Source organism: Zootoca vivipara, chromosome 5, assembly GCF_965207765.1.
Source record: "Zootoca vivipara chromosome 5, rZooViv2.hap1.1, whole genome shotgun sequence".
NCBI lineage: Eukaryota > Metazoa > Chordata > Lepidosauria > Squamata > Lacertidae > Zootoca > Zootoca vivipara.
The window spans coordinates 25391397-25414971 of NC_142588.1; the positions used below are offsets into that span (position 1 = coordinate 25391397).

A 23575-nucleotide genomic window follows, 5' to 3' on the forward strand; every position below is an offset into this window, starting at 1 on the left:
GTTCTACTTGGAACATAAATGTGTGAAAAGTGGAAACATGAGTCATGAATCCATTTAGTGGTTTGCTTATTTTTGGTGATATCCACTGCATTCTGATTTAAATGCTTGCAAGCCAGTGGATCACAGGGCTGTCATGCCTTGGACTCATATTTCCTATGCCTTTCATGACAGCTATCTGCCCCGTTACAAGAATAGTAGCAAAAAGAGCTGTCATGAATTTTGCTTAAAGCACATTTTCATGTTAAATTTGGAGGCCCCTCAGGGAATATCCAAGGAATTTTGTGGGAAACAAATCACATTTTGATAAGACTCATGCAACTTGTAAGAGGAGTGGGTGTTCTCACATCCTTAGCCCTATCAAATTTCAGAGAGGTAACTGTCTTTCTCTATATCATTCCTGGATAAAGAAGGAAGATTTCTTGCTTTCCTGCTCCATTGCTCTTAGTGACAGTCTAAGGATTGATGACCTGAAACAGAATCTTTTCAGAACATAGAAAATGACTCCCAAAAGAAGTGGTGGAGTCTCAGTGCTTCATACATTCTGAAACAACTTTCTAAAAATATGGTACAACTATAAGCATAGAGTACAGACTTAAAAAAAATATTCTAGGGCACAATCCTTGCCTTATGCTTTGGAGCATGCACACTATGGGATTCCTTTGGTTCACGATATAACAGTCCCCCCCTGCTATAGTGGGCTTCCTGCAACAGCAAGAGTTGTTGAGCTAGAGGACCTTTGGGTCACGTTTCAACTATGATTCTATGACTTCCTTCACTGTTAATTATTTTACAGATGCCTGATAGAGCAATCACTTCCTTCTTGTTTTTCAAAACTGTCAGAAAAATTGACTTTGCTGAAATAATATGTTGGAAACTTAAATCAAAAAAATTACAATATTTGTTTTGCTCTCAATGACTTCCCATTGTCTTTGTCTTGCACCACAAAGAGGCTAGTTATCAAAGCTTGCTGCATATGTTTGGTTTCTCTTAAATGCCCAGGAGGTTGGTATTTGATGACCTTTTACCCCAAGAATTCAGTTTCCTGAAGCAGAAAATTAAGCTTTTTCCCCCTATTTTCTGCAGAAAAGTCAATGTGTCCCCAATATTCATGCAAGACTGTGCTGACATACACCTAGCAGAGAAAATATTAAGTACTATCCCTAAATAGCTGGTACAGCAAAAGGAACGGTCTGAACAAAGACATAGGGTTGGATCCAGACTAAGTTAGTCATGCTTTGGCCTCATTGAAATCAATGAGGCTTAAGTTAGACATGACTTAGTTGTCCCCTTGATTTCAATGGAACTAAATAAGGCATGACTAACTTAATCAGCACAGTCCAATCCAGAAGTGAATCTCATTGAGGTCAATAGGGCTTACTTGCACATAAGTGAGGCTAGGATTAGAGTTTTTGTCTAGATCCTTCCCTGTGTTCAAGACAGTGGCCAGGTGTTTTTCCCTCAGCTACACTGAAGCTTCTATTAAATAGGACTGAGATCCCTTGCTTTGACTTGCATTTTCGCAATGATGTGTCAAGACACAGTGAGATTTATTTATATTTTAGTTGCGCTAAGGAGAACCTGTAGATAGTCTAACTCAGATGTGGGAATGTTTTCAATAAATGATTTTGACCTTCTGAGCTTTGAGTGGGGCGGAAAACAAAACTTGGTTCAGCACTTTTCTCCTGCAATACAGGAAATGAAATCCAGAGGTGTGAACAGGTATATATAATTGAACGGTATTGAAAAGTAGACTTCGCCACAAAAACTGCAGATCCAAAAGCTTTTCCTAAATCCTACCACTTTAGGCTCTTTTCCTATACCATACCACTTTAGGCTGCAGAGAGCTATGTGTTTATCCCTACCCCTCCTTGATACATTTATGTTGCATAGATTCATTGAATCGTTGACTTGGAAGGGACCACAAGGGTCAACTAGTTCAGTTGCCTGCAATTGCAGGAATTTTTTCCCCCAACATGGGATTGGAACCCTGAGATTAAGAGCTATCCCACAGGTCCATAGTAAATTAACATGTCAGGAGAGGGGGCCAACCTCACTTTCTTACTGATATTCACCTGGTAGATGAATGAGCTTTCCTCTCCCCATAGAGAAGCATTCAGACATATATACGCACCAGGCAGTCCAGGATTTTAGCATAAGGTAAAGGTAAAGGGACCCCTGACCATTAGGTCCAGTCGTGACCGACTCTGGGGTTGCGCGCTTATCTCGCATTATTGGCCGAGGGAGCCGGCGTATAGTTTCCAGGTCATGTGGCCAGCATGACAAAGCCGCTTCTGGCAAACCAGAGCAGCACATGGAAACGCCGTTTACCTTCCCGCTGTAGAGGTTCCTATTTATCTACTTGCACTTTGACGTGCTTTCGAACTGCTAGGTTGGCAGGAGCTGGGACCAAGCAACGGGAGCTCACCCCGTCACAGGGATTCGAACCACCGACCTTCTGATCAGCAAGCCCTAGGCTCAGTGATTTAACCCACAGCGCCACCTGGGTCCCTAGGATTTTAGCATAATTAGAGTTGGCAGTGGCAAACACCAGGAGCAGCTTGTTTCATGAAGCATAGCTACAGCAATGCCCCCCCCACATCAGTATCACTGCCACACACCAGGAAAGGGGGACAAGGTTGGGGCTGCACACAGACTGCTATATAAGCTATGTTAGCGCACCACACCCCAACCACACCACTATCTTACCCTCACTTTAAGTGACAGTGATGCTGTGGCTGGGAGGCTACTGCCATGGTTTCCCACCCCGCACTCCAAGCAGGTGGACTGCTCCTTGCAAATACTGCATAATATATAGTGCAGATACATGTTGGAGTAAGAAAGCACAGGAGAACCTAGCCAGTTGCAACCCCCTGCTGAACAGGTTCTCCCACCTGCTTATGATAAGGATGGACAGATCAGCCTATTTCTGACCCATGACGCTTGTCTCATCCCAGTTCCAATCTGCATATTAATCTGGGAGGTACAGTTCAGATCTGTTAGTTCCAGAACATGCACAGATTGAATAGTTTAAAAACAAGTTTCAAAATAAGTTATCTCCGCACCTTACACAAACACCAGTGTGTAAATGAAAAATAGATTTGTTATAGTTACAGGTAGGTAGCCGTGTTGGTCTGACGTAGTTGGGGGGAAAAATTCCTCCCAGTAGCACCTTAGAGACCAACTAAGTTTGTCATAGGTATGAGCTTTCGTGTGCATGCACACTTCTTCATATACCGTGCATTCAGATACCGTGCATATGGTGCACATGAAAGCTCATACCTATGACAAACTTAGTTGGTCTCTAAGGTGCTACTGGAAGGATTTTTTTTAATTGTTATGTAAGGGTCACAAGGAATCTGAATATAGACATATCATGCTAGCCAAAACACATCTAAGACTAAAGCCCTCTTCAAGCATCCAGTAAATAAATGATGATGATGATGATGATGATGATGATGATGATGATGAATACCATGCCCATCCGGCTGGGTTTCCCCAGCCACTCTGGGTGGCTCCCAACAGATTAAAAACAGAATAAAACATCAAACATTAAAAACTTCCCTAAACAGGGCTGCCTTCAGGGAAGGGAACCTTGAGGAAGGGTGTCCACAGCCCTGTCACCATTCCAATTGCCCTCAATGAATTGAAAGGCAATCATCTGAAGAAAGGAGCTTCCTATAACCATTGAGACTTCTTGTACATCTTAGAACTCTGGGGAAATTGAAAAATAGTGGACCCTTCCTGCAAATAGTCACCCTCCACAAAGAATAGTGCTGGAGGCAGAGTTAAATGCTTGTCCCTATCCTGCCTTATCAGTTGCTTGTCAACTATGCTGCTCCAAAGGATTATAATACTGAGTTGTTAATATAAGGAAGAATCGGCCGTGCAATTTAGCCTGAAGTGAAATTGGATGGGGAACACTTGGGGATGGAAACACTTTGAAAAGACTTCGGAAACAGGAGGGGTCCCCACTCCATCCCAGACACAGTTCTAAAAGCAACATTTAAATCTTGAAATGGGCTTATAAAGATCATGGGTGGTGTGAAGAAAATGGGACAGAGATAAATGCTTCTTCCTCTCTTATAAGACTAGAACTTGGCATCACTCAATGAAACTGTTTGGCAGTACACCCAAGAGAAATTTCAGTAGGGTCCAAATCAAAACTGGAAATGCCTCCTCTGGCCAAATGTTCAAGAAATTTTGACAATAGCCAAAAGACACCTGGAAAGGTCAAGCAATATTTCAGGGAGAAGAGAGTGGAGTCATCAGACACCCTTATTAAAGGTTTTTTGGTTTTTTGGTATTTTGTTATGATAAAATTTATAGGCAATTCTGACTTGAAAATCAAGGGAAGTGCACCTGCATTATTTCAAAGCAATGAATTTTATACATAAGGCAAAAATACATTTTGGTTCACTCATGACTTCAGAAAGTGCAAATTTGATATCGATTCCCCTTTGAATGTGAACTGAACTGAATATCTTGCCCATCTCTAGCTAGAACGCATGAGTAGTGGAGAGAGACCATAAGTACAAGTGTCAGTTCAGATGACATGCGAAGCCAAATCTTGGGTTAGTAAGACACAGCTTGGCAGCAAAAGAGAGCAGGGAGGGGGCTAAGTGGCTGTGAGCTCCTCCCTGGAAGGCCTAATTGCTTGTGTCATCTCAGCAAGCCAAGGTTTGGCCTTGTAGGTCATCCGAATCATCTTACTTTTCCCAAATTACAAACTACTGACTACAGCAGGCATCCCCAAACTGCGGCCCTCCAGATGTTTTGGCCTACAACTCCCATGATCCCTAGCTAACAGGACCAGTGGTCGGGGAAGATGGGAATTGTAGTCCAAAACATCTGGAGGGCCGAAGTTTGGGGAATGCCTGGACTACAGTATATTTATAGTGTGACTGCTGGGAGGAGCACTGAGAGAAGAAACATCATGGTGCAGCTGTAGCAGCACAACCAGACGCCTCCATCTGCCCCAGCTGGAACAAAACATGTCACTCCCGTATCGGTTACAGCAGGCGCTGTAAACCTACCAACAGTTTATCTTCACCCCCAAAGGCACACTCCTCCATTGTCTCCCAAGACAGGCAGATGCCAGCAACAAAAACAGTACCTGCTTGCTTTTCTAGGCTATAATCCTATACCCATTTACATGAGAGAAGCTTCACTGAAATTAGAGGGACTTACTTCAGAGTGGACATGCACAGGATGGCATTGTAAGGCTTTAATCCTATATCCATCTACTTGGAAGTAACCCTGTTACATTCAGTTGTGTTTCTGATATAAGACTGATCCATTATAATCTATCTCAGATATAAATGTGATTTGATACAGACAGAAACAGTTGTCTCCTCTGTGTTTCCTGTATTTTCTTGTAATATGTAGTTCTGCCCTATGGAAATGCCAAGCAACTATTCAGACAATCAAAGAGCGATAATGCAATGAACCAATAATTTTTAAGACACTAAGCCTGGAGCTACTTCATTTTATAATATACTATATAAACAAATGTCTTAAAGTCAACTTTTCAGTTAACATGTAATCACACTTCTAAATGTGTGTCTTTATGCATATTACAGCTAATTCATGCAAACTGAAAATTAATTAGGTTTTAATAGTACATCAGCCAAACATCTTATAATTATATCTATAAAGCCATTAGATGGGCAGAAAGAACAGTTAAAAGGGCAGAACAAGCTGGCCAAATCTCACTGCTGACAGTAAGCAAACCACAACAATCAAAGCTGTAGCTTTTACAATTTTAAAAAGGACCCTTTTACAAATTAGAAAGGGACTTGATAAGAGATTTACAAAATTATGAATGGTAATGAAGAAATCTAACAGATATTTTCTTCTTCTTTTCTCATAATAATAGAACTTGAGAACCCCCCCCCCCATGAAATTGGTTTGCAATAAATTCTACACTGACAAATAAAGAGACAATGTAGCCATGTCACCCTCTTGTCACAAGGCTCCACCAAACAGCCTGTTTATCCATCATTCTATCTTGAGTTCATGTCAGTTTTGCATGTGTTTAATCATAACTCCATTCAGTCCCATTTTTACAATGATCTGTGTGGTGTGTTTTTTAAGCAGATGAAAATTTCTATTTAAACATTTGAGCACAAAACACTTATTTAAACACTTATTTTATCTCAATGTACTCATTTCTAAATGTACTTTACCCTTAAATTCATTTTCCCCCTTCTTCTACATTTTAATAGATGTTTTTTCAAGGCAATAGCTATATTTCAAAATCTGGAGAAGTGCAGAATCCAAAGGATATTTGTCTTCCAATATATCTGTATTAGTTCAGGAGGTGCAAATTGAGGCACTTAAAAATGCAGACCAAACAAAAGTAAGGGCTGTAGTGCTATGGTAAAGTACACATTTTGCATGAAGAGGTTCCCAGATTCAATTTATGGTATCCCGAGGTAGTGCTGCATGAAATTCTATAGAGAGCTGCCGCCAGTCAGTGTAGACAATACTGAGCTAGATGGACCAGCTGGTATAAGGCAACTTCTTAAGTCCTCCTATAGCAGGGGTCAGCAAACCTTTTCAGCAGGGGGCCAGTCCACTGTCCCTCAGACCTTGTGGGGGGCCAGGCTATATTTTGGAGGGCGGGAAATGAACGAATTCCTATGCCCCACAAATAACCCAGAGATGCATTTTAAATAAAAGGACACATTCTAATCATGTAAAAACATGCTGATTCCCGGACCGTCCGTGGGCTGGATTTAGAAGGCGATTGGGCTGCATCTGGCCCCTGGGCCTTAATTTGGGGACCCCTGTCCTATAGTGTTACTGGAAGCTCCCCATATAAAGCAAATGAAGATGGCAGCATGACCACAGAAAGAAAGAACTCAAAAGGCACACCATTCCTGGGAGTAGAGCCCTTTGAAAACAGTGGGGCATACCTCAGAATGACCATGCCAGGCTAATTGCTTAATAATACCATTATATTATTAAGCTAAGGTTGAATTTTTTAGCATAATCTTTCAGTATATATAGCTTAATATATATATATTAAGTGGTCATGGGGAAATGGATAGAAAAGATAAGATAAATGGAAATAAGTTTGATTGGAGATGTAATATTTAGAGACAGTAACACAAATTAATGAGAATATGTCAGTTAAGTGATGTGGAGGGATTGGGAAGTTTGTTTTCTTTGTTTGTTATTGAATTTTATTATACTATTTGTTTAAAAGATGCATTTGTTCTTATATTGTATTTTAATAATTTAAATAAAGACTATTTTAAATTTAAAAAACAACAACAATATATATAGCTCAGACATACACTGCTCTTTTGTGGATAACACGTCTGTGAGGTGGGGTTGGTGTGTGTTGGGAGTTTCAACCAGGAAGGCCCAGGTTTGAGTCTCTGCTTAGTGTGAGGCTCAGTGGGCAACTGTGGACCTATTACTTGTAGACTAGCCTAAAAAATGGGTAATCTCCATGCCCAACACTCTAAGCTCCATAGAGGGAAGGACAGTCATTCATTCATTCATTAAATCTAGAGTTTGGACCTGCTATTGTTTATACTACAGTAATACCTCGGGTTACGAACGCGATCCGTTCCGGATCGCAGTTCGTAACCCGAATAGTTCACAAACCGAGCGCGATGGGCGCCGCCATTTTGCGCATGCGCAAAGCGCGATTTTCGTGCTTTGCGCATGCGCAAATCGCGCGATCGCGTGCGCGCGGCTTATGCGCGCGTGCGACGAAAACACTTCCGGGTTTGCGCAGTTCGTAACCCGAACTGTTCGCAAACCGAGGTGGTCGTAACCCGAGGTACGACTGTATATGGGCAGAATTCCACATGGGCACCCCCACTAACTGAAAGGGAGGAAGGGAATATCACCACCTCCCTGAAGCTCCCAGTGCCACCTTTCATACTTCATACTATTTCATACTATTTTGGAGGGTCCTCCGACCTCCCAGAAAAGATGGGAGGTATAGTGAGCTGCAGGGAGTGGGTAAATCATGAAAACCACCCCCTTCAGCATTTTGCCAGAAGAATTCCTCTGCTATATCATGTGGCCTTCTATCTGCAGGAAGCAAAGTCTGGCTCCATCCTGGTGAAACTCAAAAGTAATGTATATTCTCCCCCCCCCCTTCTGCACTGCAGTCTCTATCAAAAAATTGATTGCTTCTGTTTCCTTTTCACTGATGCCAGTCACATATGGAACAGAGCATTTAGTGATCCCATTGAAGATATCAAAAACAGTGAAAGTGATGTCAAAGGAGAATACATGTTAGAAGAAAGAATCAATTTTTTATCCATTCTAATTGCTTATATTATGAATTTCATTACAGCCAATTCCATTATATGAATCCATTCTCTCAAGATAGTCAATAATTTGAAAGTTCAAGTGGATTTAATAATTCATTCAGTGGGCCCTTAAACTATTTCAGTTTCCCCCAATACCATATAACAATTATCACGAGAGGCAAATTTAAACTTGTGTGCTCAAAGATTTTTCTAAGTATGACATTTTTGTTCTCTGCACATTCTATAAACTCCCATAGGAGAAAAATTCATGAACAACTAATAGCAGACCCAGTCAATTTAGAGACACACATTTATTCACCCAGTTCGCTGTGTAGTTAGTTCAGGTTCAGCTGAGCTAAATAACAGTTGCAACAGATGTGTGTGCTACTAGGTTAAGAAAATGATGCAGACATAAGCTCTCTTCAGGCATTCAGAGTGAATGTGTAAAGATTGCTGTGGCATTGTGTGCAGAAACCCTGCCTGCAAAACCTAATTCCAAGAGGACACCTTCATGCACTGAGTGCAAAGGTCTGAAGGGGGCTCCAACCATATTCAGCTGAACATAGTTGCCTCTGTGGGACTGGGAATGCTGTGTTGTCAGGGTTCCCAATTGCACAAAGGCGTCAATGCAGGGATGTGGGGCAGCATATGCAGAACATTGGGAAGGAGGCTTCCAATTGGCATCTGATTGGCCGCTGTGAGAACAGGATGCTGGATGAGATGAGCCATTGGTCTAATTCAGCAAGGGACTTATGTTCTTACCATCTTCTATACCAGGCATGGAATCTGTGGCCCTTCAGATGTTATTGGATTCCAACTACCATCAGCACCAGCCAATGTGGCTAATGATCAGAGTTCGTGGGAATGCCACAGGTTCTCCACCTATACGCTGCATATTTTACCCCACAAACAAGCCAGATGTGGCTTGAATGCGCAGATAGGGCCATGATATTGCATTGTTCTTAAAGTTTTAAAGAAAAACAGCGGACAACATGAACTCTTCATGTGATGTCAGCTTTGGTCATTGCTGCTAATGTGTTGGATGTTGAATATGAATAATGGGTTTAAGCTCACTATGGCCATGAACTCGCCAACCTAGTTGATGGATTTTCAAGCTCAGTTTCAAACAGCTTGCCCCTTAGGTATGCTGGAGAATTTAGACTCATGGCAGTTAAATGCTAGAGCAATATTTAATAAAAAATGAAGGAGTGCAAACCAAAGTAAGCAGTTTCACATGCATTTTTAAAGGTATTTCTGATCATTAATGTTGTGTGTGGTGAGGAAGAGCCATAATCCTGACATTAGCTGCTCTGCTGCCTACATGGACAGGGCCTGGGCAGGGAGGCAACAAGTTAGGAGCGCCAGTGTATCTGCGCAACCCTGGCACTGCCACTGCCCCAGCCCCACCCATGGAAGCAGAGGTGATGCTGGAAATTCCACCCACCACATGTGGCACCACTTTTAATATATTTATAGTTCATTGTTCTGGACACCAAAAGTTTTTTTTATATATATAAAAAATAATAATATAATCTACTTATGCAACCATAAGTAAGATGAATTCAGCAGAAGGAAATGTCCATAGAACAGAGTTCACAGCAATGCCCTTCACTGAAAAAAAAATATATCCAAAGTTTGTAAATCATTAAAATGACAATCTGCACATGGAGGTGCATGAATTGGGGTTGGGGTAAGTGAATTTAGGTTTACTATCTAAAAGGTTTTTAAGACTGAAATGCTATGGATGGGTGGGTGGGTGTGAAGATTGTAATGCAGCACCAAAATGTTGCAACACAGACTTCAGGGAAGTCTCTTTGGGAAGGGCATTCCATACCCAGGGTGCAAGCCCTGAAAATGCCATGTCTCTGCTGCCTGAGCTTTCATTCTGGTCTGTAAGTGGGAGCCTTGGGACCCAGTATAACATTGATTCATTTGGTAGAGAGACACCCAAAGAATAGCTTCAGAAGGTCCATGTAGGTAAGATAAGTTCCAGAGGAGGTTTCCTGAAGGGAAACCTGACCCAAATGTTTAGGGCTTTAAATGACACTTTTAATTTGGCCCCAAAACAGACTGACTAAACACTGGCATAATATGATCATATTCCAGCTAGCAATCTCTGTACACTCTTTGAAACTGCATAGAGTTTCTTCCATAGGAGAGTTGAGCATTCAGTACTATATACCAATGGAAACAATACGGCTGACGGTCAATATAAAATAAATGCTTTCCACTTTGATTCCAGATATGTGTTTGTGAAATTTAACATCATCATGCATCAGAAATCCACTGGAAACCACCTGAGGGGAAAGAAGCAGCAGAAAGCACTTAGACAAAGTAAGTTTCAGAACTCTTAATGCAATATTGTACTTACCTTTTCTTAACTCATTCCTGAAACAGGAGTGGTGTTCTTCTTCAACAAAGAAGACTTTGGGCTTTTGCACATTTTGTGTGTTTTTATTGTTTATCTGGAAAAATGGGTTGCTGTGTATTAGAAAAGTTCCCCTCCATCAACCCCTCTGCTCATAATCACACCTTCCAAACACTGCATTGTAGTGAAGATACAGGACATCAGCCTGTGCTTGTGTGCAACATTCAGCTACACACTTTAAAAGTGCTTTACTGTAGCCTGATTGAACCTACTAATCATGATGATCACCAACAACAAATAATCTCCACTCCTTTGGTAATCAATAGGCACTTTACCAACTCTTTCTAGTTGCTGGAGGTGGTAGTGGGCTAATAGAATCAATCCTTGATTGCAAGCTATTCTCTCTCATTGTATTCCTTTTGTGGACACTTTTTACCCAAGATTTGTCAATTATTTTCAATGCTTTGAGCCATTAAAAAAACATATTTGTGTGTTTATGCACCAAAAATGCACTGCAAAATCCAGAAAAGTACATATGCCTGCTGGGAGTTGTGTTTCATTTTTCAAGCAAGTTCAGGTGCATCAGATCATGTCAGTCCCCTGTGAAAAGTGGCCCAAATTTCATCCCTAGATGGAGCCAGGTAATTTCCTCCTGTATTTTTCTATGTCATCTGAGTGAAAATCTGTACCTATATCCATCCATCTACCTGGGGGCGGGGGGCGTGTTTGCTGTCTCCAGACCTCAGTAAACCCTGACAAGTTAATCACAAAGTTATGCAACTCCAGATTGGCATTTTAAATATGAAATGAAAATCAAACTTGAAGCATTATAGCTCACGATGGTGTATGAATATTCATTCATTCCGTGGCACTTCCATGAATTCTTTTAATTACCATCTTTTCATATTCCAGTTTCTCTGTAATTCGTTTGATAAACACTTCTGCAAAGGGGTTGCAAATGGCACTTTCATTTTGCCAATCTCAGAGGTTATTATGAAGAAAATACATCATCAGGATTGGTCATTTTACATCTACTACGTATGAGAATCAGGCCTAACTGCATTTTTGTTTAATTGGTGATGCCTAAATCCATGAAGTAAGGAAATTCTATTCTTACACATCCACAAATAATTAAATATGGATTCATAATTAGCATCCACAGAGACTTTGACAAGTTTTGCAGCAGGGGCCAGGGACCAAAAGGTCAATAATTGAAATCTATCATATGTGTGGGTATTTAGTGGCTGAAATGCAAGCAGAATCCATAGCTGAACAGACCCAGTTATGTGTACTGTATACCAATTATGTGTATATGCATGATGGATTAAATTGCTGCCAAAATGTACAATGACCACTAACAAGGAGTTAGTTAGTTTGGTAAAAGTTAAACACTTTTAGATGTAGGAATCTCAACTCACAGGTCATCCAGCCTGTGCTTTTAGGTTTATTTTACTCCTATGCAGTTACTGTATACAATTTCTGAAATATATAAAGGAAAACATAAATATATGCTTCTATCAAGGATGTTTACCGTGATGTTCAGTATATAGAGAGCTGCCGATGGGCTGGAAGTGTGAGAGAAATAAATAGGTAATATAACAGCATCTCAGCTACTAAGGACACCAAGTCATCTTGTCTAAAAGCGTTTGCACTTTCATCTGTCCTTTCCAGTCTGCCTGCCCGATGAGGGATACTGTGAACTCAATATCTGTGCACAGTCCTTCAGTAGCATATACAGTATTGGTCAAATGAAGATTTCACTTTTTTTCCTCAGTTGTAAAAAGTATCACTGCAGATGATAGAGATACCGGTAGATGATAGATAGATAGATAGATAGATAGATAGATAGATAGATAGATAGATAGAGGCTTAGGTGGAAGGAGCTCCCCACTCAGCCGGCCAGGTATCCCTTTACATTCATTTGCTGGAGCTTTGGTGGTGTATATTGCCATTATGTCACCACAGATAAAGAGGAATCCCACTAGTACTTTGCACCAGTAGAAGAGGTTAAGCATCAACAGCAGGAAGAGAGAAAGGCTCCCTCCAGGTGCCCTTTCATTGCTTATGATGATGAGGAATAATGGGAGTTGTAATTCTACAACATCTGGGGGGCCACAGGTTGCTCTAGCAGTAGGGGAGGAGGACAGCGGCATCCAATTGGTGATGGAGGCACTACACTCATTAAAATGAGGCAGGGTATCCTGGGGAGCTCCAGGTTGGTGGTGGCAGCAGCCCTGCATGTACACACACCCCAGTGGGGCCACCAACAATCTAGAACTCCCCCACAATGGCACTGCCTCGCCCCGCCCTCCCCTCGCTCTAGTGAGCATAGTGCTGCGACTGGAATGACACCACTTCTTCTGCCCTCCCCCTTATGACCCATCACTGGGTTCCCTATCAGTGATATAAAGTGAGTCTGCTCAAGCTGAGACTAGTTGGGGAGCTTTCCTAGGATTGACTTTGCTGTCAAAGCATGGGAGCCTTTTTTATTTGTATCCTTTGGGTAGCCTGGGGCTCAGGGACTGCACTGCTCACTGGAGTCTAAACGTCAGCATTTGGGGGCTTTCGTACACACTTTTTGACTGTCCAGAACTTGGATGAAAAGTAGCCAAACATGGGGACTATGTCTTATTTAAGTGACTAGCACAAAAATTGCCTTGCTGGATCATGCCAGGGTCCATCTAGTCCATCTCCAGCATGCTGTTTTCAACAGCAAGCAGTTAGGGACTTTGGGGGAAAGAGGATTGACTAGGATCTGAAGATGAACTCTCGCCTCTGGGTTCCCAATGACTTGGTACTGCATTGAGCTAATCATAAGTAGACATGGGCAGGAAGGCTTAATCACACTTTTATGAGCTGTGTCTTCTATGGTTAGTTTGAAACATTGTTGAGCAGCACAAGGAAGTGGGGAAGACACTTGGAGAACTAGAATATACTGTATTGTCTGAACAACCTGGTGCTTAATTTAATACAAATTGACTTGGCTGTCTTGCATGAGTCATCCAGTGAGCACATTATAATAATTATTATTATTATTATTATTATTATTATTATTATTATTATTATTATTATTTGCAATGCACCTATTCATTGTTTGAGGCATCCAGGAATTGCTATTTGGAGGGCTGGAGCAGGAGTTGATGGGCGAAGACTGATTCTGCTTTGATGCAAAGGGTCAGCCTTTTGTTCTCTAAATGACTGTCAAACCAGATTATCTTAAAATATTTTTATCATATAAATCTTAATGCTAATGCAGAGAGAGAAAGAGATGACAAATCCCTCGGTAATGCTAATCAACAGTGCATAAGGGTCATCGTTTGAAGGAAATGTATTTCATTTTTTAAAGTTTTCTGAACAAACCTGACCCGTTCCATCTTTGGAGCTTCAAATCTCATAGTAAACTAGCTGGCCCGGCCATGCGTTGCTGTGGCTCATCCCTGTGTCCTGATCCATGACGTATCCCGTCTCCCCCCGTCATCCCTGTGATTCCCCCACCCTGTCCCGACCCATGACCTATTCCATTGCCTCCTCCCCCCCCCAACACCCACCCATGTGAGTCCTCACCTCCATTCAGCCTAGTTCAGCCTAGTTTGGCCTAGTCTGTAAAGGTGAGCCGAGGTGCTGTGGAGAGGGAAGGTTTTCTAGCTGCAGTACCAGTGTAGCCGCCGTTAGAGGGTGCTGTTTTGCAACCTCTTCTGGCTTCTTTCCAGCATGCACTTTTGGGTGAGTTGTGTGTACTGAAAAACAGGGTTTGGTTTTTTTTACCTTGCACAGGTGTGACATCTGTCTACGCAAATGGTATATGCTTCCTCGCTTCAGTACTTTGATTCGCATTATTACATAATATATTGATTTGATTGATGTTAATCAAATTAACATATTAACTTTATTAGATATTGCAGTCCGCATTCTTTTCTCTTACTTCATAGAATCATAAAATTGTAGAGTTCGAAGGGACCATGAGGGTCATCTAGTCCAACCCCCTGCAATGCAGGAATCTTTTGACCAATGTGGGTCTCGAACCCATAACCCTGAGATTAATGACTGGTGCTCTACTGAGTGAGCTATCTTCATTCAGGAGTATTGAACTTATATGCAGGCTTCAACATGGTGCCATCCAAAGGTTTTAAACTATAACTCATCACCCTGACCATTTGGCATGCTGGCTAGGACTAATGAAAGCTATAGTCCTAAACAGCTGGAAAGTAACAGGTTGAGGAAAACTGTTCTACAGCTCTCTTGTGCCATTGTTAGGAGGCTTAAACGTCACTCTGTCTATCATGTTCTAACATATAAATGTGCTTCAATCTATGAGGTATCCAGTGCCATGGGAACGGATAGCTGAAAATATTTTCTTTTCAGCTTAGCAAAAAGTTGAATAGACACATTGTTCTGTATTCAAACTGATTCTTTCTCAGCAATATTGCCAGTTATTTATCTGCTCATTCTATGTATGTATAACATATTTAAATGCAAGTTTTAAAACGCAAATATATGTTTATGCAAATAATAATAATAGAAACACAGAGAAAATAAAAACATATATTATTTACAATTATATTTTTTTAAAAAAAGAAATATAATCCTCCTGACAAAGAACAGCAAATATTTAGCCTGATGCTGAACAGAGAGCAATGTTGTTCCCAGGCAAACTTTCCTGGGAAGCAAATTCCATCCATGGGGCACCATGAACCATAGAAGGCCCATTTGGCAAGGTCACCTGGACGAGATCCTCCAAAGTTGACCTCTGCACATAGACAGGTAGATGCATTCCTTCAGAAACTGGGTCCCAAGCTGCATCTTCACTTTGAATTGTGCTTGGAAAAGCACCAGTCCTCTAAACCAGGCACCCCCAAACTCCGGCCCTCCAGATGTTCTGGCCTACAACTCCCAGGATCCCTAGCTAAGAGGACCAGTGGTCAGGAATGATGGGAATTGTAGTCCAAAACATCTGGAGGGCCGGAGTTTGGGGATGCCTGCTCTAAACCATCTGTTTTTGGACTCCAATTCCCATCATCCCTAGTTAGCAGGACCCAATGGACAGGGATGATCGGAACTGTAGTAAAAAAACCAAACAAACCAGCTTGAGTCTCACATTTAGAAAACCCTACTCTAAACAATCATTTCGATGTACGATTAAAGGGCCTTACTTTTGGTTAAACATGTGTAGAATCACTTTCTGACTGTCTTTGAAGACAACCAAAATTGATTCAGACCAAGGTTGCCATATTTCAAAAAGTAAGAATCAGGAACCCTGAAAGTTGTTGAGCTTTACATTAATGCAATTTTTAGATCCACGGCAAAGCACTTCCTTTCAGAAATTACCCCGACATCAGTTCCGCCTTTGAGATCCCGCTAATGTCTGGGACAATTTGAACGTATGGCAGCCCTAATTCAGACTGAGGGCAGTGAGTTCTGAATAGTCAAACACTTTCTAACTCTTTCAAAGCCCCACCCTTTGACATTTCTAACATCATTGTACTGTTTGGTTTTAAATTATTTTTAAGTTGCAGTGACAGCCCTCATAAAATAAATACATAAATAATAAATACTGGAATGATTCATTGTATATTTACACTTTGGTCAAACATTATCAAACACTGATGGTGTGTAACTGGTTTTATAAATATTGTTAGATAATGGAGACTGACAGCATGGTTGCTATACATGAGTATAGCAATCCCCAATCAGATTGCTAGGACATTACTAGTTTACTACATTTTATGACAGCAAAATATATAGACTTCAGGATGTGACTGCCTGCAGGCACAGCATGTAATGTTTGGTGAGTATTTTGTCTTGGCTACAGTGATGGGCATTGAATACCCGTCACTATCTTGACAGTTAAGGACAAATTGACTGATGGGATTGAGCCATCTTTAAAATATAGTAGGATTAGGGGGGGGGAAACCAACTATTGTACCAACTAGCAGGCATGCAGTCCAGTAACTGAATAGTTGAATATTTGTTTTCTGGAACAAATAGTACTACGTAGCATTAATAGAGATTTTAAATAAATTCAATGGATTTTTTTATTTATTATGGAGGGGTCACTGGCTATCATTGAGTGTGGAGGAGTTGCTGACAGTCAATTGAAGCACAAGGAGAAACGGAAATACATGCCAGGTGGTCTTCTTCGTTCACTGCAGAAATGGCAAGCTGCTTTTGTAAACTGAAGGATTGCCTTTTCAGCACTGAGCTGTTTGAGTGAAAAAATCTTTAATTGCATAAAGATTTCTTCCTGCTATTTACAAGTAATAGATGGGAAATTGGGAAATAGTTTAGGGAGAAAGTGAGAACCTGTCAGTTTGCTTTTCAAAATATATTGTGCTAGTAAAGTTGGTTTCTGTTAGAGTCCTATGTAGGCATATAAAGCATGAAAAAGATTTTTGGATTTTAAGAATGATGAATATTAGGCAATAGGATCCTAGAAACTGCTACAAAGATTGCTCTTAACTTTGAACAAGTTATTAGGGAAATGCAAAAACAAGATTTAGAAGAAGACATTCTTTCAGTTGGAGAGGAATGTGTTATTTAAACAGGGGGTGTAGAGTTATTGGTTTGTGGATTTTTTGCTCGTTTTATTATGTATTTTGTGTTTTTATTTTGTATTTGTATGCTCTAAACCACCCTTAGACCTACGGATGAAGGGCATTATTCAAATTTTATTTATTTATTTATTAATTATTAATTAAACATGAAGACAGTAGCCCAGTGACATTGTATATATCCACCTTAAAGGTTGTACATACTTTTTTCAGTATCTCACTCCTCTTCACTAAAGAATTTGCAAATCTTTCAGTTTTGTGTCATTTTGTAGATAGAATTGGCCTGAATCTTATGCAGGGGTTTAGTTCCAAGGGTAATGCATATGTGTGAAAATTGCATATAGAAAAAATCGTGTTATCCTTGGAGCCACCCCATGACTAGCTAGCCGGCCTTCTATAAGGCAGTCCGGGAGAGGGAGAGCATCCCTACTAGTCCCAGAGCCAGCACCCCAAGCAGGCCCTGCACAGGAAGCAAGTCCAAGAGCTTAAAAGTGCATTTTGCTCCAGGGGGTATACTGTGCACATAATTCTTCAAAGCAGAGATGATTTGAAGAATTTTGAGACAGTAATTAGGTGACCAGCTATAAGCAATCTTTTTAAAACGTAAAGTGAGGTGTCCCTTATTGTTCAATCCTAAGAAATGGAAGGTTAGGAATTCAAAAGTAGTCCCCCTTATCCTTATTTTAGTTCACAGACTGGGCAAAAGGAAGAGTGAAGAACTGGAAGACGCTGGATCCTTGCCCAACTTACTCCCTGACACACCCCTCTTTTGGCCCTACCAATGTCAAATCTCCAAAGTCGATAGCGCAAGGAGTGGATGTTGGAGTAGTGGAGGGATGAGTGATCTGATGTACAGTATCTTACGGTCCCTGGAAAGCCATTGATAACCACTGTCTCTCCCTTTCTATTAATATAATAAAGTTCCCATGGGAATGGAAAACACTGGGAGATCTGCAGTTGTGATTGAGCACCTTAAGGTCTTGTTCATTTCAGCAGGAAAGGGTTAAGGACATGCTAAACATTCCTGTTGAAATTTGAAACTGGATTGTATGCATTGAGTAGGGAAATATTTATTAAGGGAGGAAGATTGGAAACTTTATTTTTATGACCCAGTGTTATTTCTTTTGTTAGAATTATAAAATTTAATTGCTAGCTACATATATCTATGTCATTTTGAGGTAGACTGGTAGACATACGTGTATGTGAATGCGAGGATCCCAGGGGGTGCAAAAAAAGAGAGAAATATGGCCGTCAAGACATCTTTTCTTTGGGTTTTGATTGCCAATATATTACTTTTACAGCCTCCTGTAAATCTCACCCAGCAATGAAGCTGCATAACGAAAACATCATGTTTCATCTTCTCCATTCTGTTGATCAGCAGCTTAATACATTGACAGAACTGGTGCCAGTGCAGGAAGCTGAGGGTTGGATTCAGGTCATGGAAGGGACAAAGATGTTGACTCTGTGTTGACTCTCACAGAAAGGATAGAGGAAGCCATTTTTGCCGCTTTTCTTACCCCTGCAGCTTCAGCGCCACCTCCGGCATTGTTCTGGAAGTCTTGCCTATGTGTTTGCACCATGTCTTATGCCTGTCACCCTTCCCCAACCCTCATGGAAAGCAACAGCAACCTACCTGCTGGGAAGCTAGTGTAGCAGCTCTGCCCCACCAAGGAGAGCTGCTCCTACTACTGGGGAGAAAGGGGAATTGGTAAAAAATCACCTCCTACTAGAAACATTGTGTCCATGGGAACTCTGGATCCAACCCGATATAAGTACTAGTCACTTACGTGTGTGCTTGTAATGTTGGGGCTGGGTGGTAGGTGGGTGTTACCTCTACAGCATTGTTTCTTCTTATGAATAAAGAGCACTCATTTACTTCTATAAGAAGCTGAATCACTATTCTGTTTCTTACACAACTAAAGGACACCATGTAAGCAAAGCCTGTCCCGGGTAATTCCAGAGTCTGCAACGAGGCTTAGGTTTTGCCCTTCTGAACTGTGTCCCAGATTACAGTTAGTTTACTGTGCCTACTGCAACTCAACATCAGGGAGTTCAGTAGTGGATGGTGGGGTGGCAGTACTAACCTGGCTTACCAACAGCTGAGCTGCTGCTGCTTACTGAAAGGGAGGAGGGGAAGGGGCAAGGCAACAGGGAGGTCAGCGTGGTGCAAATGTCCTGGCAGTGCCAACCTGCTGCTCTGCTAGTGTACTTGGTTCTCTATCAATGGCCACCAACTTGGATGGCTTTAAAAAGGGAGAAATTTATGGAGGGTAAGGCTATCAATGGCTACTAACTACAGTGGCTGTGCAGTGCACTAGGATGCTGGGCTAGATGGGCCTTTGGCCTCTAGTTCAGCTGAGCTTTTCTTGGTTTCTTATAGTCTCCCTCCTTCAAACTTTGACATATTCTTGAGCTGCATTCCACTTTATTTTTTGATAATAGCATCTGGTATATGTATCTATGCCTGCATGTAGTGATTTCAGTTTTCTCATAGGCATTATGAACATTCTTTGTTGAAAGGATAATTATATTGAATTAGAATGTATTTTAAGTAAGATAATTATCCTTTGCCTAAAGAATGTACATAATGGCTATGGGAACCCTGAGGTCATCCATACGACAGACTCCCACGCACAACCCTTCCCTGCTTTCCAGCATTTTGCAAATGTAGCATTACAGGACGGTTCATTCTTGCAAGAAACTCCTAAAACACAGTAACTCTGTGGCATGGGAAATGTGTGGCCTCCCAGATGTTGTTGGACCAAAGCACCTTTTGTACCTGCCCATTTGCCATGCTGACTGGGGCTGATGGGAATTGGAGTCCAACAACAGGTTTCCCATCCTTGCAGTGGACCTGAATAGTTGCAAGAGCGTGTCTGTCACATGTAGGCAGGCCTGTGGACCCAAGAATATTTTTTTACTATTGCTTAGTTTTTTGTTCCTCTTTTCTTCTTCATTAGCTTGGAAGACACGTCTTCTACCATCTGTTTACAAGAAATCTTTATTTAATCCAGTGACACAGTCCCATCCTTGTTATTAGCATAGCACTTATTTGATAGTGGTGAGTTCTGCAACAAGCCTATAATTGCTCCATTTGCAGGGGCCTTTGTTCCCTTATAGAGGCCTCTTCTCTTCATTGTTTGCTGAAACTCCTTGGATTCCCTAATTTATACCAGTCAATTACTGTCTGACCAAGGATGGTTGCAGGTAGGTAGCCGTGTTGGTCTGGATCGAAGTAAAATAAAAAAATTCCTTCAGTAGCACCTTAAAGACCAACTAAGTTTTTATTTTGGTATGAGCTTTCGTGTGCATGCACACTTCTTCTTCTGAAGAAGTGTGCATGCACACGAAAGCTCATACCAAAATAAAAACTTAGTTGGTCTTTAAGGTGCTACTGAAGGAATTTTTTTATTTGACCAAGGATGGTTATTGAAACAAATCACAACAAGCATGGCTACTTCGTACAAATGCTGCCCTCTTTGATGTGGTATTGCCAACATTTGGTTTACTTTCTTCAATATCCCTGGACAACAGTAAAAAAAAAATCAAACTGGAACATGACAGCCAAATGACTTGCATTAAGATAATCATCAGCATACTAGATTTGAAATAAGGGGGTTCTCACAATGGTGCCATGAATTGCATTTTGATGACGCGCCTTTGAAAATCAACTGACAAATCCATGTTGGTTTTCAAAAAGTGTGTTCAATTTTTAAATGGCTTTCTCTTTTGCACTAATTCATATTCAAAAGTTATGCATTAAGAGATATACTGAATTCTTAGCATTGTTTGCAAAATACCCCATAATATTTATTAGCATTTCTATAGAGCTTCTCCTACATTAGCAAAACCCGCCCCACCAAGTAATTGGGCTGACTGCCAAACTGGGCAGTGTCTCTCCCTATTTTAAACTGCTCTGTAATCACATTCAGAGATTTATTCTCCATGGATAAGCAGCTCAGTCACTGTCCTCCTCCAGACACTTCTGCCAGAGATTCCATTGTCTGTCTGCTCAAAGACCACAAGAAACACGCGGCTGGATCAGGACAAAAGCCTGTCTAGTTGTATCAGTCTTTTTCCCAGCAACAGATATTCAGAGGCATACCTCTGATTCCTGAGGTGGTACACACAGCCATCTTGGCTGGTAGCCTTGGTTAACCTTATCCTCAGTGAATTTGCCTGAAACCTTTTCAAAGCCATCTAAATTGGTGATCATCATTACACATTGCATTAACATTTTCCCTAGTTTGCAACTGTACACACTGTGAAGAACTTCATTTTGCCAATCCCGAACCTTCCCACATTCAGCTTCAGCAGATGACCCCGGGTTGTAGCATAGTGAGAGACCGAGAAAGACTTATTTCTATCTTGTTTCTCCACACCATACATAATTTTATACGCCTCACCATGTCCACCCCTTCATCTTTTTTGCAAACTAAAAAGCCCCAGCATTATAATCTTTGAGTGTTGTACCAGCCCCATTATCATCTGGTTGTACCAGATCTGTATAGCAGTGTTATGATCTCTGCAGTTTTTGTTCCAAACCCTTTTCTAATGACCCCTGACATGAAATCTCTTTTCACAGCTGCCGCACAGTGATTTGATATATTCACCACCAATTCATAAGTGTATATGTGAAGCTGGAATTTTTTGCCCAATGTGAATCAATTTACATTTGCTTACACTGAGTTGTATTTGCCACTTTAACACCCATTCGTTGAGTTTGGCTGCCTCTCTGGAAGCTGAAGCTCCCTCCTGGCTTGCTTCTTTATCTAGGAGCCCTCTTTGTAAATATAAGAGTCTGTTTTCCCTTGTGCTGGGTAGATCTAATCTGGGTTGTGTGATCATTATTTGTGAGTACATGCAAGGGATTATTGCAAAACCCAGTCAGATTATTTTCCCATTACTACTTTTAATAAATAGGGCATGAAAGGCAGAGTTGGATAAGTTTGATGCATTATGAATTAAGAATTGGTGTACGAAAATTAGGGTTGTTCATTAATGTTTTTACCATATTATTGAATGTTGTCTGTTTTTGGATTAGTCTCTTGTTTTAAAACAGACTGTCTCCATAGCACTTTACTAAGGAGGCATAATATAGAACTTTCCTGGATCTGTAAGGCAGCAATGGGGTAACATTGGCCCTCTGGGTGTTGCATTTCCCATCATTGGCTGTGCTGACTGGGGCTGGTGGGAGCTGGAGTTCAGCTACATTTGGTGGAACACAGGTTCACAATCCCCACTATAAAGAGTGTGCAAAGGCTCCCCCCCCCCGTTTTGCTCCTCCCAATTTTGCCTGTGGTTCTGCTTACCATTGGCATGTGGCCTTTGGAAAGTTTTTCCAGAAATATATGTGGCCCTTGAGCTGAAAAAAGGTTCCCCACATCTGTACTAGGGAAATAGGGCATCTGAATCCAGCTCTGTCATCTCTACCACTTTCCCAAGTTGTTGTTGGCATGCATCTGTCTCCCTGGGTAGATAACCAACAGCGTTAAAATTGCCAATGGCAATCAGTCACATGATTGGTATAGTATATGAGCTACTGAAGTGAGCACCAATCACATGGTTAGTGGTGGCAATCCCTATTGTGAGCAAATTGCTGTGCAACTTTTAATTCAGGCCTCATGAATCTGTCCCAGTGGCTAGCAAAATATGACTTGCATTTAATTTTGCCTGGCTTTACCTGTAAGAAGGTAATCAAATGAAGGTGGTCTAATGGCAATGCCAGCCGGCGAGAGCGAATCTCTTCTAAATAAATTAGCTACCAAATATAAATTGAAATTATGATTAAAACTAAGCATTTGAATCAAGGTTGCTTTGTTGTTAAATCATGGTTAAAACTCATGATGTAAATCAAAGTGGTTTAAATCTATTTGACCGGCTCCTGAGATTATCTGAGAAATGCTAATTAGATTTGGAGGCTCAGAGAGATACTGTAAGGGGGAAATGATAATAGAGACCCACATTGCATTGATTGCATAGGTAAAATAATTAGGGGTTTCATTTAAAGAAAACAATGGAATTGACTCACAGAGTCTGGGCAGGTTTGAAATAATTGAGACAATTTGCGCAAGACACCCTACTTGGAGGGAGGGAGGGTGGTAGATGGTAGAATGTGACCTTTGCTGATCAAAGAGCTTTAAATACAGAAGGAAACCATGACAACAGGTGGCGTAAGTTCAAGGAACCAATTGGTGGAAGGAGTAGGAACTAAGGCATGAAAAAAAAAATAAGTTACTGCTCTTGCATTCCGTAGATTTTAATCCCATTTTATTATCTTCCTTAAGCACTTGTGGTAGCTTGCCGTAGCAGCTTTCAAAACAAATCTGCTTCTTGTGTGGCGAATGATTCCCAAACTGTTTGCTAGAATGACTAGTGTACTA

General features: G+C 41.1%; 1 long non-coding RNA gene across 1 annotated transcript in view; it reads left to right on the plus strand.

Moving 5' to 3' along the window:
• Positions 1 to 23575, plus strand: part of LOC148685611 (uncharacterized) — a 170900-nt gene that overhangs the window by 95556 nt on the left and 51769 nt on the right. Inside the window, exon 3 of the long non-coding RNA XR_015949979.1 lies at positions 10519 to 10610. This is a non-coding gene — a long non-coding RNA (uncharacterized LOC148685611). The remainder of the gene's footprint in view (positions 1 to 10518; positions 10611 to 23575) is intronic.